This window comes from Phodopus roborovskii, unplaced genomic scaffold (genome assembly GCF_943737965.1).
Source record: "Phodopus roborovskii unplaced genomic scaffold, PHOROB, whole genome shotgun sequence".
Classification (NCBI taxonomy): Eukaryota; Metazoa; Chordata; class Mammalia; order Rodentia; family Cricetidae; genus Phodopus; species Phodopus roborovskii.
Window position 1 is genome coordinate 823,426 of NW_026126724.1, and position 18,096 is coordinate 841,521.

The 18,096-nt window shown below is 38.3% G+C and overlaps 1 pseudogene; it reads left to right on the forward strand.

The window, feature by feature from the left end:
- Positions 1–1,069: 1,069 nt before the first annotated feature.
- LOC127214517 (E3 ubiquitin-protein ligase MSL2-like) lies at positions 1,070–2,803 on the forward strand (annotated as a pseudogene).
- The last annotated feature ends 15,293 nt before the right edge of the window (positions 2,804–18,096 follow it).

Below are 18,096 nucleotides of genomic sequence, written 5' to 3' on the forward strand. Positions count from 1 at the left end.
GGAAGAGCAGAGGGAGCTTGAGGCTTGCACTGAGCATGCTCTATTCTAGGATACCAGGTGGGCCTGAAGCACAGCACCATCCACCACAACCAGAGCAGTACGTGCCCAAATGAGGTACAGCTGTGCATGAAGTGAACGTGAGGGCAGCCAGGCCCAAGGGAGGGGACTGTAGAAGGCCTGTTTGCTGGGCTGTGGTGGTGGCCTGGTGCGGTGAACTCGCCTAAGCCATGGCTCAACAGACAGTGGCAGTGGCAGTAGAGCTTGGATGAGTCATCAGTGCTGTGCTGAAAAGATGGCGGGGCTCTGACTGAGCTGGGGCTGTAAGTGGGCTGCACTAGTGCTGGTGATCCTGAGTTTGCAACCTAGGAATTAGTGGTGCAGCCGCTGCTTGCTGGGCCTGTTTTCTGCCCACTCATAGCACCTTGGGCCTGCACATTTCCTCCTGAGTCTCTCTTTTTTGGTAGGGGCCTCCTTCCTGCTGCACGAGGCACAGAATGGACCCCATATATAGCATTGAAAGATTACAGCAGACACACCCACCACTGCCTAATCTCCTGGCACTAGACTCCTGCATGGTAGTCCTTGTCGTACCACTGCCTCTGTGCAGGTGCTGCAATGGAGTAAGGGCCCATGGCTGGAGATACGGGTGCTCACCTGGAACTCATCTGGTACATACCATTGCTTACAGCTGCATCCAGTGGTGCCTCTGTGGCCAGATATGCTGCTCGAGCCCAGGCCACCAGGAGAGCTGCAGGGCTAAACCAAGTGCCATTCCAGGCCAGATCATACAATCTGTGGCTACCTTGGTTGAACTCCAAAGCTGGTTGCTCACTAGTTTCATCTCTCTTTGGTCTGCAGGACTAAGAGACACAGGTGGGGCACTGAGGCCCCATGTGTGGGAGGATGCTTTAGATTCACACACTTGATGGATTTTGGTTGCTGCTTTGGCCAGTGGTTCTGCTCAGATTTCTCCTAATAGTTGTAAACTCACCATTGTTCCCTGGCTGCTTAGAAACTTGCATACAGAATTTCTTTTCAACTGAGAGCCATTGGTGTCCAAGTGTTTGCAATGAACCCCACGAATGATACTGCTCTCTACATTTCCACCAGTCGCCTAGTGCTCAACCATGACCCTGGAGACCCCAAGGCATTTCAAGAGATTAATAGGATCCTGCCTTACTTGCGACAGTCCCTCTCTTGCTGTGTTTGTGGACATTTGCTACAAGATCCTATTGCACCCACCAAATCCACGTGCCAACACTATGTCTGCAAAACATGTATAGGCAAGAAAATGATGATGAAAAATTCATGTAGCTGGTGCATAAACTATGAGCACTTTGAGGAAAACAAGCAGTTAAGCATCTTATTGAACTGCTACAAGAAACTATGTGAATATATAACCCAGCCAAGACTGGCACAGGACAAAAGACAAACAGTTGACTGTTCTTCTGATGTTTTAGCTTTATTCAATGAAGGATCATTGTTTTGTGAGGACATAGAGAAGCCTTCAGACTCATCCTTCACTCTGTGTTTGACACAGTCCCCTTTACCTTCAACTTCAGAACCCATAGCAGATACACATGCTTATTTATCTCCAAAGTCTGAAAGCACCCACAGCATTGCTATTGGTAGTTCTGTTGTCAATGGTTTGCCTACTTACAAAGGGCTTCAATAGATAGATCTGGTATAAATATCCCCTCACCCGAACATCCAAATACAATCGACATGTGTAATACTGTTGATATAAAAACTGAGGATCTGTATGAGAGCCTGTTACCTGTCTATGACACGGTAGCCACTGATTTGTGCTCCACAGGTATTGATATCTGGAGTTTCTGCGAAGAGCCAAAACCTGGTGACTCTCTTTTGCTGAGTGATGAGATATTAATTTGCAGTTTAGAAACTGTTTCAAATACAGAGGTTGCATGTCCTAATTTGCATCCAAATTTGGAAGCCACTGTATCCAATGAACCTTTTTTTCAGCTCTCTTCCAAGTCTCTTAGCCATAATATTTTTATGCCTACCAGCCCTACACCCCATGTATTATCATGTTCAGCAGCAACTCCAAAGGTAGCAAAGTTGAATCGAAAAAGAACCACATATGAAAGTTACAGTGAAAAAGTTCAGCCACTTCCAATTTCTACCATAATCGGAGGCACAAAACTTGGGGCATCTGCTCCTGTGATGGTGAAGCATGAAAGGAAAATCTTCCTTCAATCTATAGCTACTGTTTCCAATGGAGGTACAACACCCAAGACCACCAAAACTGTACTTTTATCTACTAAAAACATGAAAAATTGTCATGAACATGGATCCAAGAAATACCACTCTAAATCCAAGCCGGGTATTCTTTAAAAAGACAAGGCAGGAAAGGCAATGATTCTTAGTCATCATGTTATGCCAGGAAGTCCTACCAAGACTGTGTGCAAAAAACCCCAGAGAAAGAAAGTATGTAAATGTGGGCATGCTATGCAAAGTACAAGTAATCTTACATGCAGCAGCCAGTGCTGACATTGTTACTCTAACCAGAAAGCCTGCATACATTGCAGATGCTGAAGGCTGCCAGAACTCCTACATGGCCAATGGGGAGAAGAAGCTGGAGGCATTTGCTGTGCCAGCGAAGGCCTTGGAGCAGATCAGACTCACATTGGGTGTTAATGTGACCAGCAATGTTGTGCGCAACAGAAGTACCAGTACCAGTGTTATCAATGTCACAGGGTCCCCAGTAATGACATTTTTAGCTGCCAGTACAAATGTTAACAAAAGTTTGAATGAAACTATGGATATGAGATTTGAATGTTAACTCAATGGATCTTGAAGCCTACACCTGGTAGGAAATAGCTACAGTTTTATGGCACCTATTCTGTTGGTTTAACTTGCCAGAATTTCTGCATATAGATCACTTGTATCACGTGTTTTCATTGCAAAGTTATATGTGTTAGTGTCATGAAAACAGTGTGCAGATTATGGAGGAGTAACGCTACAATTATATGTTCTTAGTTCTTACAGAACCTGAGAGTTTGAGAACAAATGCTGATGCAAGATGCAACTGATTTATACAAAATGAACTTTGTCAAGGAAAATAACCTCATTGTTTTTGATCATGTTTTGTGCATAATCAAAGTTGATGAATAAATGTAAGGAAGTGGCATCAAGTAAGTTCATCAGGATTGTGCTAGTTTTTTTTTGTTGTTGTTGTTTTGTTTTGTTTTAATAGTGATTAGTTTATCAGGTACAGCCTTCTGATTTCTGATGCCACAGAGAACTTTCTCCTGTTGAAAAGTTGATGTGTTCAGCTCAACTTTTGCACTGACATAATACCAATTCTGATCATGAAAATTGGCTACTGGCGAATATGAATCAGTTCTTAAATCAGCCATATCAGCAATCAGCAGTATTAAGAAAGAAAATTTCCCACTCATTAGGATGTTTTAAAAAATCTGTCTTTTAAAAGAAATCTGTCTTTAAAAAGTGAACAAATAAATTCTGTCTTACCACTAATGTGAAGCAGTTTATGCTTTAAATATTTGAATTCAGCCCCCTTTCTAATTTCTGACTCACTTCTATGAAAAAATTTTAAGTCCTTTCATTTGAGCAATGTTCTATTTGTTAAATAAAGTGAAGAGTTGTTTTATTCTGAACACAATTGAATTTATATAGTTCATAACATATTTTATAAAATATAAAAATATTTAAAAATTGGGTTATATTTAGAATAATTTTGGAATATTGCCCTAAATGTTCCCAGATTTATGCATTATATTTATAGCCAGTGATGATTTATTTGATTTTTTTATTCCTGTTTATTTGCTACAGGCATTGCATTGAATATACTCCCTTTTTTCTTTGTCTTTTTTATCCTTTTTTGTATTTTTGCTTTTCAAGGGTGCTGTTCTTAAGGAAGGCTTCTTTATCAAGGACTTAATAAAATGCCTTTGATGAACCTTGTGCATTTAGGTGGGTGTAAATCTTGGAAGATTTACTTTAGAATATTATTTTGCATGTAAAGGGAAACTGTGTTTGAATTTTCATGTATTTCTTTCTATTAACTTTATGGGGAAGACAAACATTCTGTTGAAGGGAAGTCTAGTCAGTTCCTTGAAAATGCATGGCCCAAGTTAACAAGGACTAACTAGGTGTAGAGATAACCCTGTGATTTCAAAAATTTGCTGGTTTGTCAGTGCAAATTTCAAGAAAAATTCTGCTAGGGAAGTTCCAGTTTCTGCTGCATTCACCATCTATTGAGATCTGATGTGTGAAGTTGTGTTGATTTGGCACACAGCATGTTCAATGATGGTTACTCACCTCATAAAGACATGGATAAGCATCTATTGGACACAGAGCAGATGACACCTCTTGTTGTGTAGTGTATCCTGGTGTCCTTTCCTGTGAATGTGGTCAAGAAGGAATAGGAAGTTGAGGAGAGGGAAAGAGTATATCTGAAGAAGAAAAGAGATACCCTAAAAGAGGGAGCCATTATAGACTTAAGGAGAAATCTGGCACTGGGAAAATGCCCTGAGACCTACAATGATGAAAACAACATATATTGTAATCAATAGTGGAGAGGCTATCATTAATCCCCTTCCAAGATAACGAGATTAATGACTAGCCTATATGCCATCCTGGAGCCTTCACCTAATAGCTGATGAAAGCAGAAGCAGACACCCAAAGCTAAACACTAAGACAAACTCCCGGATTACAGTTACTTAGAGGGAGGAGTGATGAGCAAATGTGTCAAGACCAGGCTGAAAAAATCCACAAAATAAGCTGACCTGAACAAAGCATAACTCATGCAAACCCAGTCTGATAGCTGGTAAACCAGCATATGACTGTACCAGGTGCCCTGAATGTACGTGTTATTTAGGAGGACTTGGCAGTCTATGGGGCCTTTAGTAATGGATCAGTATTTATCCCCAATATATGAAGAAACTTTGGGAGCCTATCCCCCATAAAGGGATATGTTCTCCCCATAGACATATAGTGGAGGACCTAGGCCATGTTCCAAATGACATGACAAACTTTTAAGACTCCCGTAGAAGGCTTCACCCTCTCTGTGGAGCTTCACCATGTTTGAATGGGGTTGGGTGGAGGAAATGGAAGAGGATTGGTAGATGAGGAAACTGGGATTGACATGTAAAACAAACTTGTTTCAAATTCAAATAAAAATGAAAAAGTAATACCACATTTCTTTTTAAAAAGACATTCCCCCCCAAAAAAAAAAAAAACAATACCAAGAAGGATGGTAGAAAAAATGAATAAAGAAAGAAAGAATTAAAGAAGTGAAGAAAATAAAAAAATAAAATTAATAAATGAATATGAGGAGGGAATAATATTAAATGATAATGGATTTAAAGTGATTGGGGAAAGGCAGGTAGAAAAGAATAAGCAATGACAAATAAACAAATGAAGCTAGAACAAAAACATGAGTAGGTAATATTTACTATCTAAGGGAGGATATTTTAATGAATGTATTTTAGATTGCAAAACAATAATTACTGGTAAAGTGGCCATACATATAGATTACATAACAATAATTACTGGTAAAGTGGCCATACATATGCTAAAGAAAAGACATTATTACTGCAAATATAATGAAGGTTTTGCTATAGTATAATTTATCTAAAAGTGATGTCAATTGTCTTATTTCAGTGGGAGGACTATTTCATCCCATACTCAGAAACATTAAGTTTCTTGTAGATCATCCTGTTAGGTGGATGCCTTTTGGATTTTCCTGCATATATGTACTCACAGGTAGTGTTGAAGCTTTTAGATCTTGTTTGGAATATCTCAATTTTAAACTTTTATTAATGGAAAGGGCATGACATAAATGTGATGATGAGAGTTCAGAAATCAAGGGGAAATAGTATAATAATATTAAAATTAAACAGTGAATAAAAAAAACAGCAAACACAAGGAGGAGTAAAAAAGTGTTCATTTTTCTTTATAGGAACTGAAAGAATAGTCAGGATATGTTTTCTCCCCTGGATATGTTAATTGATTTGCTTTAAAAAGGAAAGGAACAGCTAGGACACTGAGTGGGTCTTCATTGTGAGAATAACTCTCCATTATTACAATACCCCTCTGCCCCCCCCCCCCGCCTCTAGGCTAAGGGAGTATCCCTTCATGGGGAATGTGCTATAAAGTCATTTCATGTACTAAGGATAGATCCTTGTTCCACTATCAGAGACCCTTAGACTACCAAGGCATTCTAACTAGGACCCACTTTAAGGATGTCTGATGCAGTATAAAGCTGTTGTCCCAAATATCATTTGGGGGTTCATAAACTCCCCCTTGTTCAGGTCAGCTGTCTCTGTCGGTTACTGTTGTTTGGTCTTTGTAAGGAGTACGGTTTTTCTGCCCACCACCGCCTGGGTTTGTCCCACTGCCACACCAGCCCCAATTAACACACAGAGACTCTGTAGATAATTCTGTTGGCCAGTTACTAGTTTCTTATCGGCTAGCTCTGTGTTAATTATTAATCCATTTCTATGTATTTCCACGTGGTCTTACCAGTGAGAGGCAGCTGGTGGTTCTAGTCTCTCCAGACTCTCCATGTTGACCCCTCCTTCCTCCATCCTATTTCCTCCCTTGTCTCCTAGTCCTCCTATCTTCCTTTCCTATTGGCCAAAAGTGCTTTATTCATTAACCAGTATGAGAAACATATACAGAATGACATCTCCCATCAGGTCTTGACCCCTTTTCTTATCATTTAACCTCTCTGCAACTGCATTACAGGAGTTCAGCTCAGTGATTAGCTGTGAGTGTCTGCTTATGTCTACAAAAGCTATGATAAGAGGGCTCTATGATGGGAGATAAGTTAGTTATCAATCTCATTATGAGGGAAGTGCATATAAGGTAGACTTTCCAGTGTTGCTCAGATTATTATGTGTGGCCATCCTTGTAGGTCTCTGGACATTTTTCTAGAGTCAGCTTTCTTTTCAAACTTATGAGGCTCCCTCTATTATGGGATCTCTCTCTGTCTCTGTCTATCATTGCTCTTGTCTGTTCGTTACCCAACTAAATTTTTCTACTCCCACATGTTCTCCTCTCCTAACTTCTCTTTTCCTAATTCCCTCTATAGTAACTGAGAACACCCACCTACTCCTAATAGGCTCAGGAGACCTTCTTGCTTTGCCATTCTGTGAGGGACCTTGTATGAATCTCTTAGGTCCCACCTCATATACTAGTTTCTCTGGATGTGTGAAATATAGACTGTTGATACTTTTCTTTATATCTAAAATCCACCTATGTTTGAGTCCATACCATGCTTCTCTTTTTATGACGGGGTTACATAACTCAGGATGGTTTCTTCCAGTTCCATCCATTTGCCTGCGAATTTCCAAGATTTCATTGTTTTTTAAATTTTATGTTTTATTATTATTATTATTTATACCATTGTGTAAATGGTCCACATCATCTTTATCCATTCTTCACTTGAGGGACTTCTAGGATGCTTCTAGGTTCTTGCTATTACAACTAATGCTGCTACTATGACCGTAGTTGAACAGATTTTTTTTTTTTTTTTTTTTTTTTTCTTTTTTTTTTTTTTTTTTTTTTTTTTTTGGCATGGCTGTGGATCATTTGGATATATACCAGAGAGTGGAATTGCTGGTATATGTGGTGGACTGATTCCCATTTTCCTGAAGAACTGCCACACTGATCTACAAAATGGCTGTAGATGTTTACACTCCCACCATTAATGGAGGAGTGTTCCCCTTTCTCCACATCCTCTCCAGCATAAGTAGTCATTGGTGTTTCTAATTATAGCCATTCTGACGGGAACAATTTGGTATATCTGAATTGTTTTCATTTGCATTTCTATGATGACTAAGGATATTGAGCACTTTCTTAATTGTCTCTTAGCCATTCTGTTTACCTCTAGTGAGAATTCTCTATTCAGTATGTACCTCAATTTTTAATTGGATTATTTGGTATTCTGGCGACTGGTTTCTAAAATTTCTTTGTATAATTTGGAGATCAACCCTCTGTCAAATGGGGGTTTTGTGAAGATCATTTCCCATTCTGTGAGTTTCCATTTGGACTTGTCAACTGTATCCTTTATATTACAGAAATTTCTCATTTTAAGGAGGACCATTTATTAATTGCCAATCTCAATGACTGTGCTATTGGTGTTATGTTCAGGGAACAAACCCATGAAAAAAATTTTTAAGGATACCTCCCACTTTCTATTCTAAGACCTTCAGTGTGGCTGGATTCATGTTGAAGTCTTTGATCCATTTGGACTAAAGATTTGGGCATGGCAATTGATATGGTTGTATCTGCAGTCTTCTACACACCATTATCCAGTTGTGCCAGCACAATTTGTTGAAGGTACTTTCCTGCTGTCATTATATTATTTCAATGTCTTTGTCAAAATCAGGTGTTCAGAGGTGTATTAGTTAATATACGGATTTTCTATTCAATTATATAGTTCTGCCTGTCAATTTTTGGGACAATACCAAGCTGCGTTCAGGACTACAGCTCTATATTAGATCTTGAAGTTGATGATGGTGATGACTCCTGATGTTCCTTTATTGTACATGGTTGTTTTGGCTATTCTGGGTCTTTCCTTTTTCCATATTAAGTAGACTATTATTTCTTTCAATCTCACTGTAGAATTGTCATGGGGATTGCATTAAATCTGTAGAATGCTTTTGGAAAGATTGCCATTTTTACTATGGTTTTCCTACCTATATATGAACATTGAATATCTTTCCATTTTCTGGAATCTTTTTTAATTTATTTCTTTTAAAGACACACACTTCTTGGTATATAGGTTATTCACTTGTTTGCCCAGAATTTCCCCAAGATAATTTATGTGATTTTGACCATTATAAAAGGATTTTTTGAGTTAATCTTATCTTTTTTTAATATTACATATAGATCCCACTTCCCTCTCCCTCCCTTTCTTCTTCCCTCACATTCACCCTGACCACCCTCGCCTCCCATCCCCCCACCCCAATTCCACATGTAGGGCAATGCTGTCCAGGTGGGGTCATGTAATTCTGTCAAGTGATTTGAAGGGACTAGGATTTCTCTTCTCTCTCTAGTTTAAGGCAATATCCCTCCATGGGGAATGTGTACACAGGTTCTTTTATGCACCAGGAATACATACCAGTTCCACTGTCTGAGGTCCCTTGGACTGCTCTGTCCTTCTAGCTGAGACCCATATTCAGGGGGTCTGAGTCTGTCCCATGCTGGATTCCCAGCTATCAGTCTGGGGGGTCCTATTAGCTCTTTCTTGTTCAGGTACCCTCTCTCTATGTGTTTCTGCAACCTAAACATAGTAAGAGAAATATAAAGTAAAGCAACAGCCAACATCACATGGAATGGAGAGAATTATAAGGCAATTCCTCTAAAATCAGGTACATGGCAAGGTTGCTTACTCTCTCCATATCACTACAATATTGTACTAGAAATTCTAGCTAAAGAAATAAGACAACAAAATGATATCATGGGGATCCAAATTGGAAAGGAAGAAGTCAACCTGTCTCTATTTGCAAGTGATACGATAGTTTACATAAGTGACCCAATAAACTCTACAAGGGAATTCCTACAGATGATAAATACTTTCAGCAAATCATCAGGATACAATATAAACTAAAAAAAAAAAAAAATCAGTAGCCCTATTTCATAATAAAAACTGTGAACCCTGAAGTTTGGCGCCACCTTGTATCATTCAATTGAGAGAGACGATCTAAATATCTGATTATTTCATTTCTCAAATCTGTCATTTTCTACTACAGGAAGAGCGGAGTCTGGGTCCACCTTGCTGGTGTTAATTGTCTCCTGTGATTTCATTATTTATTTATTTATTTTAGTCCATGCTGATATCATTTTGATATCTCCCTATGAGTGAATTATGAGAAATTATCTCATTATTCATTTGTTTTGTTCAATTCTATAATTAAAAACTCAACGATAACTTCAGATTTGAGCAATCATGTAGGAGTAAGGTATCCAACACCATCCACTTGTTCAAATTTTGTCATTGAAATATGAAAATCTGTCCTCATTTATTCAGTGATCACTGGAGTTTTGAGCCTCCTTACGGGAGTCAGTCATGCCAGACCATCACATCATCTAAGACTATTATTGAACTGTACAATTAGGAAATTCAGTAATAATTCATCATTTAATTAACTTATTTAAAATAAAGATGATGTTATGGACCATCAGTCCCATTTGGAGTGAGATTTTGGGAGTTGAGGGTGTAACATCATCTCATTACCTGATTATTTAGCCATTTAAATAATACATTACATCAGCCGTAGCTTTACGACTTTGGTGCCATCTTGTCACAGTTATATAAAATGCCAACTAATTTATTATCAATTTAAGTTTTTAAATAAATAATTATTCCAGGACGAGATCAATCTGACTTCTCCATGCGGGATTTAAGTATGCACCATCATATCATTGTTCAATTATTTTTCATTATATATTAATTATAGAAATTGATGAACATGTTGTCCTTCATGACAGGAGTCTGGCCAATCCTCCCTGGGGGATAATCATGTGACATCATTTAATTATCTAAATCACTGGAGTTTGGTTCCATCTTATGAAAGTTAAGTATGCAGGACTAGCCAATTATTGACTTATTGGATAAGGTAAAGAATGATGGTATCATCCGTTATGGGTTTGGCTGCTGTGCGATTGACACAGCAAGAGATTGGTCCTAGAACTAGTGACCAGAGGATGAGGGACACTGGGATATCCAGTGAGTACTGTACTGATTATGTAATGATTGATTTTTATCGATCGAATGATTAAATGATTTAAACATCTCTATTGTTTCGCATCATCAGTTCCTGACAGTTTGCAAAAGAACTGACCCATGAAGGACACAGTCAGCACCGATTTTCAGACATGAATAATTTAATAATCTCATGATCAGAGAGTCTTAGCTAATGAACACTCTCGGGCTGATGACGTGACCCACAACCAACTCTAAATAACCATGTAAGAAATTGTGGTACAGGACTTAATAGGGAATTATCAATTAAGGAATCACAAATGACAGAAAGAAACATAAGACAGTGCTCAAAATCCTTAGTCATCAGCCAAATGCAAATCCAAACTACTCCAAGAAACCATGTGATCAAGCTATGCTAAAGATAAGACAATGAAGAGAAGTGTTTTTTTTTTTTTTTTTTTTTTTTTTTTCTGTAAATAGAAAAGGATTATGGTAGAGGTGATTAATGGTATTGTTTCCATCCAGGAAATGAGAAAATAGAAGCATAGAAAATAGGTTTGAATAACCATCAATGTACTTGAGTGGCATAATGATGCTTTCATTTTCTCTGGTGTCTACCTCTGCCAGCAAGGAAACAGGATGACGACTCTGCTTGAAGCAGTTTCTTCAGGAACTTTGTACATCAGCTTCTGCTCCTCCCAGCCCCAGCAAGACCTTAAATATGAGCTCATTGCCCAGTCATCTATTGCCACCTGGCGATCCTGGGTAGGCCACAGAAGGAGGAAGCACACCAGATCCATTAAGCACTTCCAAATAAGGCTTGTTTATATCTGAGCTCAGACTTACCTGATATACAGCCAGGTACCACCTTGGGGCTGGCTTGTTTACAGCTGAAGTCAGACTACATGGCATCCAGCCGGGAACAACCTCAGGGATGTGGCTTGCTACTGTTTTCATGCTTAAATCACTTTAGGCATGTTGTAGCGTTAGAGACTGATAAACATGTATAACTTAAAATGAGCTCTGCTTTGTTTTTGTGAGAAAACCAGTTTGGCTGTAAGGTGGGTATGATAATATTTGCATGTGGCATGTGCAATAGAATGTGACAGAATGTTGTACCATAAGTTTTGCCTGGCAAACCTGCTTGCATTCTGGATCCTGGTATCATGGGCATACTTTTTCATATCTTCCAAGTCTGCCAGAAATTGATGATGATAAAAAGGTCAACGACTTACATATGTAAAGATGTAATTATTAAATTGCTGTCATCAAGGATTTTTAAAATTCAATAAGTTAATCCTCAGATAATCACACTGTCTTTCCTGATGAATTCTCTTGGCCTGACCTCATCCCCAGCGCCTGGACTTCTGTTGTGGTGCGGCAGGACCTGAGATAGTGGTCCCATTCCTGGCCTGGCAGTATTAGCCAAAATGTTGATATCAGCTGAAAAGATGGCTGCAGCAGGGGCATCACCAGCATAGATGAAAGAGAGATGTCCTTCCGTGTTCTGGGTCGTCATCCTCTTGCGAGGTCTCGGTGATGGTGTCGACCTCCTCGTGCCACCAGGTCTTCTCATCGTCGATCACGTCCGATGTGAAGATGTGGAGGAAGAGCAGGCAGTCAACACCCAGACCACCATGCCGGCCTTGGTGAAGTCCTTGTACTTCTCGGAGGGCACCATGCAATCTTCTGGACTCAATCATCCAGCATCCCTAGTACTCTGGGAGACGAGAGATCATTCAGAAAATGCTCTGCCCATGTCTACAACTTTCCTAACTTTGTCCCTGACAGATATTTGCACCCTGATCACAATCGGTGATGGCATTGCCTGTGGTTTAAGTAATTTAAAGAATTAAATAAATAAGTCCTTAATAGCTGTCACAGAAAGAGGTGATGCAGCATTTCACTGGGAGGGAAGCATGGCCAGACTCCATTCATGAAGCATGTCATCATCATCAATTGAAACAATGAATCGTAAAAAGTGACGATATTGCACATTAACGCCACAAGAGGGAGCTTTGCAGGTCTCTTCATGGAATGGAGGATTTTTGTTTTACATAGCTCTACACATATTTACATTATCTTAGGTATTGACAATTTAATTGCGTTAAGCATGTAATTAGATGATCTGTGGCACCAAATTCCAGGTGCCATGGATGATATAAGCATTGTTTTATATTATTAAATAATCAAATATTGAGTTCATGTAACATCATACACTTCCCTAAGGAGGCTCCAAACCACACCCGTGAACGATGCTGTCGTGATTAATTTAAATATTTTCACTACCTATTTGATATTTTGGAGGTCTATAATAATTGCCTCCCACATCGTGGAACCACAGTCCACTGATCATGGATTATCTAATCTCCTATTTTAATAATCAAATAACAACTTAATCAGACGATGAAATGGTCTGCCATACTCGACACAATTGTCTCTCCCTTGACTCCCGCATGATTGTGTGAAACTCCCAGGCTCATCGCTTATTTAATCACAGAGTTTAGTAAAATGTTTAAATGCTTAAATGTCATTGTGTATGCAGTGTTTTTAGAAGCTATCACATATTTAATGTTGGACGGCTGCCTCATAAGTGATGGACTGAAATCCAATAATCGCTAAGTCTACTCTAACAAATGGATTATCACCTCCCTGAAGGAAGTTAACAATGGAGAACTCAGCTTTCGATTGACAATTGTGAGTCTTATTATCTTTTGTTGCATAGTGTTACTTCTTAGGAGAGAGAGCATCCATAAACAGAAGCCTTTGAAGGGTTTCTCCACAGACTATGTTCTCTGATAATTAGGTAATCTTGAATTTGGTAACCAGTCATCCTGTTGCGAGGTCTCAGTGATGGTACTGACCTCCTTGTGCCACTACTTCTTCTCATCGTAGACCACAACCAATGTGAAGACGGGGAGGAAGAGCAGGTAGTCAAAACCAGACCACCATTCTGGCCTTGGTGAAGTCCTTCTACGTCTCGGACAGCACCATTCAATCTTCTGGACTCAATCATCCAGCATCCCTAGCTCTCTGGATGATATATAGATCATTCTGAAAATGTGCTGCCCATGTCTACAACTTTCCTAACTTTGTCCCTGAAAGATATTTGCGAATCAAATGCTGTCATCAAAATTTTTAGGAGATACTTATCTTGGGAGGCTGTAATGTCCCACGAAAACACTTCCTCGAATCTGCTCTCTGGCACTTGGCCCATGATACCAGGATACAGAATGCATGAAGGGGTGCCTGGCACCATGGATGATCGATCCTAGGTTCTGTCACATTCTAGTGCCCCTCCCACATGCTAAAAGTAGCATACCCACCGATTAACTAACCTTACAGCCTCACTGAATTTCTCACAAAAACAAACCAGGGCTCTTCCTTTTGAGTTATACTTTTTTTTTTTCCCCAATCTCTCAAGTTACCACATGCCTGTAGTGACATGAGCATGAAAACGAAAGCATCACTATGCCATCCAAGTACATTGATGAGTATTTTAAACCTGTTTTCTATGCTTCAATTTTCTAATTTCTAGAATGGAAACAATGCAATTAATCGCCTCTACCACATTCCTTTTCTCTTTATTGAAAATGAAATAAACTCCCTCCTCATTCTATTACATTTGGAGGAACTTGAACCCCTGGTTTGTTTAGATTTGCATTTGGCTGATGACTAAGGATATTGAGCACTGTCTTATGTTTTTTTTAGTCATTTTGGATTCCTCAATTGATAGTTCTCTATTAAGTTCTGTGCCCCGCTTTCTAATATGGTCATCTAGAATTATTTATTTTTGGTGCTGTGTCATGTTATCAGCCCGTCAGAGTTCATTAGATGAGATTCCCTGATCAGGAGATTATTCAGTTATTCCATTTTTAAAATCGGTGGACACTGTCTCCTTCAGGGGTGAGTTCTGTTGCAACCTCTCAGAAACTGATGATGCGAAACAATACAGTTCTTTGTAAATCGTGTAATCATTCGATTGTTAAAAATCTACTATTACATAATAAGGAATCACTCCAGTGATCGTCAAGGGAGTAGTACTTAGGTAATTAAATAATGCCACATGATTGACTCCCAGGGAGGAATGTCCAGACTCCAGTCACGAAGAACAACATCTTCATCGATTTAAATAAATAACATATAACGAAAAATGATTAAATAATGACAGGGTGGTGCATCCTTAACTCCCACATGGAGTATTCAGACTGATCTCTTCCTAGAATAATGATTTGTTTAAAAAATGAAATTGATAATTAATTAGTTGGCGTTTTATATTAACACTGACGAGGCGGTACCAAAGTCCTAAAAATAGCGCTGATGGAATGATCTATTTAACTAGAGAAATGATGAAGTAATGAAATGATGTTACATGAGCAACTCTCAAAATCTGACTCCAAAAGGGACTTATGTTTCATAAAATTAACTTATCTTTTAATCCACAATGTGGCATCAAAATTCAGGATTCACAGTTTATATAATGAAACGTTTTAATAATTACATCTTAAAATATAAATGTAGTTGAATTTTTTTGTATCATCCATTCCTGGGCTGAAATGCCAGGGATGATAATTGCAAAGTCGTGCATACTTAACTCTCTTGAGATGGAACCAAACTCCAGTGATTGTCAAGGAAGTAATACCTAGATACTTTAATAATACCTACCTGGGAGGAATGGCCCGAGTCCAGTCATGAAGGACCACATATTCATCAATTTGAATAATAAATATATATGTAATAAAAAATGATTGAATAATGACATGGTGGTGCATACTTTAGTCCCACATGGAGAAGTCAGACTGATCCCTATCTGGAATAATGATTTATTTTATATATTAAATTGATAATTATTTAGTTGGCATTTTATATTAAATCTGACAAGATGACACCAAAGTCGTAAAACTATGGCTGATGTAATGATCTATTTAAATAGCAAAATAATCAAGTAATGAGATGAGGTTACATTGTGAACTCCCAAAATCTGACTCCAAAAGGGACTTATGGACCATAAATTCATCTTTATTTTAAATACGTTAATTAAATGATGAATTATTATTTAATTTCCTAATTTTACAGTTAAATAAGTAAGTGTATATCAGATGATGTGATGGTCTGGCATGATTGACTCCCATAAGGAGGCTCAAAAGTCGTAAAACTATGGCTGATGTAATGATCTATTTAAATAGCAAAATAATCAAGTAATGAGATGAGGTTACATTGTGAACTCCCAAAATCTGACTCCAAAAGGGACTTATGGACCATAAATTCATCTTTATTTTAAATACGTTAATTAAATGATGAATTATTATTTAATTTCCTAATTTTACAGTTAAATAAGTAAGTGTATATCAGATGATGTGATGGTCTGGCATGATTGACTCCCATAAGGAGGCTCAAAACTACAGTGATCGCTGAATTCATAATGACAGATTTTCATAATTAAATGAATAAAATTACAAAAGTGGATTGATGTTGTTCTATAGGTGACTCTTACAATATTGTTCAAAACTGAAGAGATCATTGAGTTTTTAATCATATATTTGAACAAAACAATGAATGCTGAGAGAATTTCTCCTAATGCAACCCTGGAGAGATAACAAAATGATATCAACATTGATTTAAATAAATAACGATATCACAAGAGACAATTAACAACAACAAGATGCATCCAGAATCCACTCTTCCTTGGGTAGAAAAAGACAGATTTGAATAATGATGTAATCTGATACTTATATAGTCTGTTACACTTGAGTCACACAGGTGGCACCAAAATTCATTGTTCATAGATAATATAATGAAACAATGTAACAATTACAACTATAAATGTGTTAGTCATTGAAATTTTTTGTACCATCAATTCCTGGGCAGACATGCCAGACATGATAAAATATGCTGTCTTCACGGATTTTTAAAATTCCATAAATTAATAATCCGATAAAAACACTGTCGTGCCTGATGAACTGTATTGGCTGTCATCATCACGAGGGCCTGAATCTCTGTTGTTGTGCAGCAGGTCCTCAGATGATGGGCCCGTACCTGGTGTAGTTAACATGTTGTTATCAGCCGAAAAGATGGCCTCAGCAGGGGCATTACCAGCAGAGCTGGGAGAGAGCAGTTCTTCCCTGTTCTGGGTTGTTGTCCTTTTGCGAGGCCTCAGTGATGGTGCCGAACTCCCGGTGCCACTACTTCTTCTCATCGTGGATCACAACTGAGGGGAAGATGTGGAGGAAGAGCAGGGAGTCAAACACCCAGACCACCGTGCCTGCCTTGGTGAAGTCTTTGTACTTCTTGGAGGGCACCATGAAATATTCTGGACTCAATCATCCAGCATCCCTAGTAATCTGGGTGATGCATAGATCATCAAGAATCTGCTTTGTCCATGTCTACGACATTCCTAACCTTGTCCCGGACAGATATTTGCAAACTAATCATAATTGATGATGTCATTGTCTGCCATTAAAATAATTTAAGTAATTAAATAAGTCAGTAATAGCTAACTGTCACAATAAGGAGGTGATGTAGCATTTAAGTGGCAGGGGAGAATGGCCAGACTCTAGTCATGAAGGATGTCATCATTGTCAATTGAAATAATTAATGGTAAAATGTGATGATATGGCATATTAACTCCACAAGAGGGAACTTTACATGACTCTTCACGGAATAGAGGATTACTGGTTTTCATGACTATACAAATATGTACATTATCGTGGGTCTTAACACGATACTTTACTTATGTAAATACTTTAATTATGTAATTACATGATCTGTCACACTTGACCCCACAATGTGGCACCAAATTCCAGGTGCCACGGATGATATCATCATTGCTTTATATAACGAAATAATCAAATAATGAGCTGATGTAACACCATCCACTTCCCTAAGGTGGCTCCAAACCAGACTTGTGAACAATGATGTCATCGTTAATTTAAATAATTTAATTATATAATTAATACTTAGCTGGTCTAAAGTACTTGACTCCCACATTGTGGAACAATAATCCACTGATCATGGATAATCTAATGTCCTATTTTAATAATAAATTATAACATAATCAGAGGATGAAATGGTCTGCCATACTCGACACAAGTTTTCTCCTACTTGACTCCCACAAGGTTGTGTGAAACTCCCCAGTTCATGGGTTATTTATTCACAGAATTGATTAGTAAATTGTGTATATGCTGAAATGTCATTGTGTATGCAGGATTTTAGAACATATCACAAATTTGATGTTGGACAGCTGCCTCAAAAGAGATAAACTGCATTCCAATAATCCCTACGTCTACCCTAACACATGGATTATCACCAACCTGATGGAAGTTAATCCATAGTTTTACTTCTTTTAAACCATAGTTTTACTTCTTAGAAGAAAGAGCATTCAAAAACAGAAGTCTTTG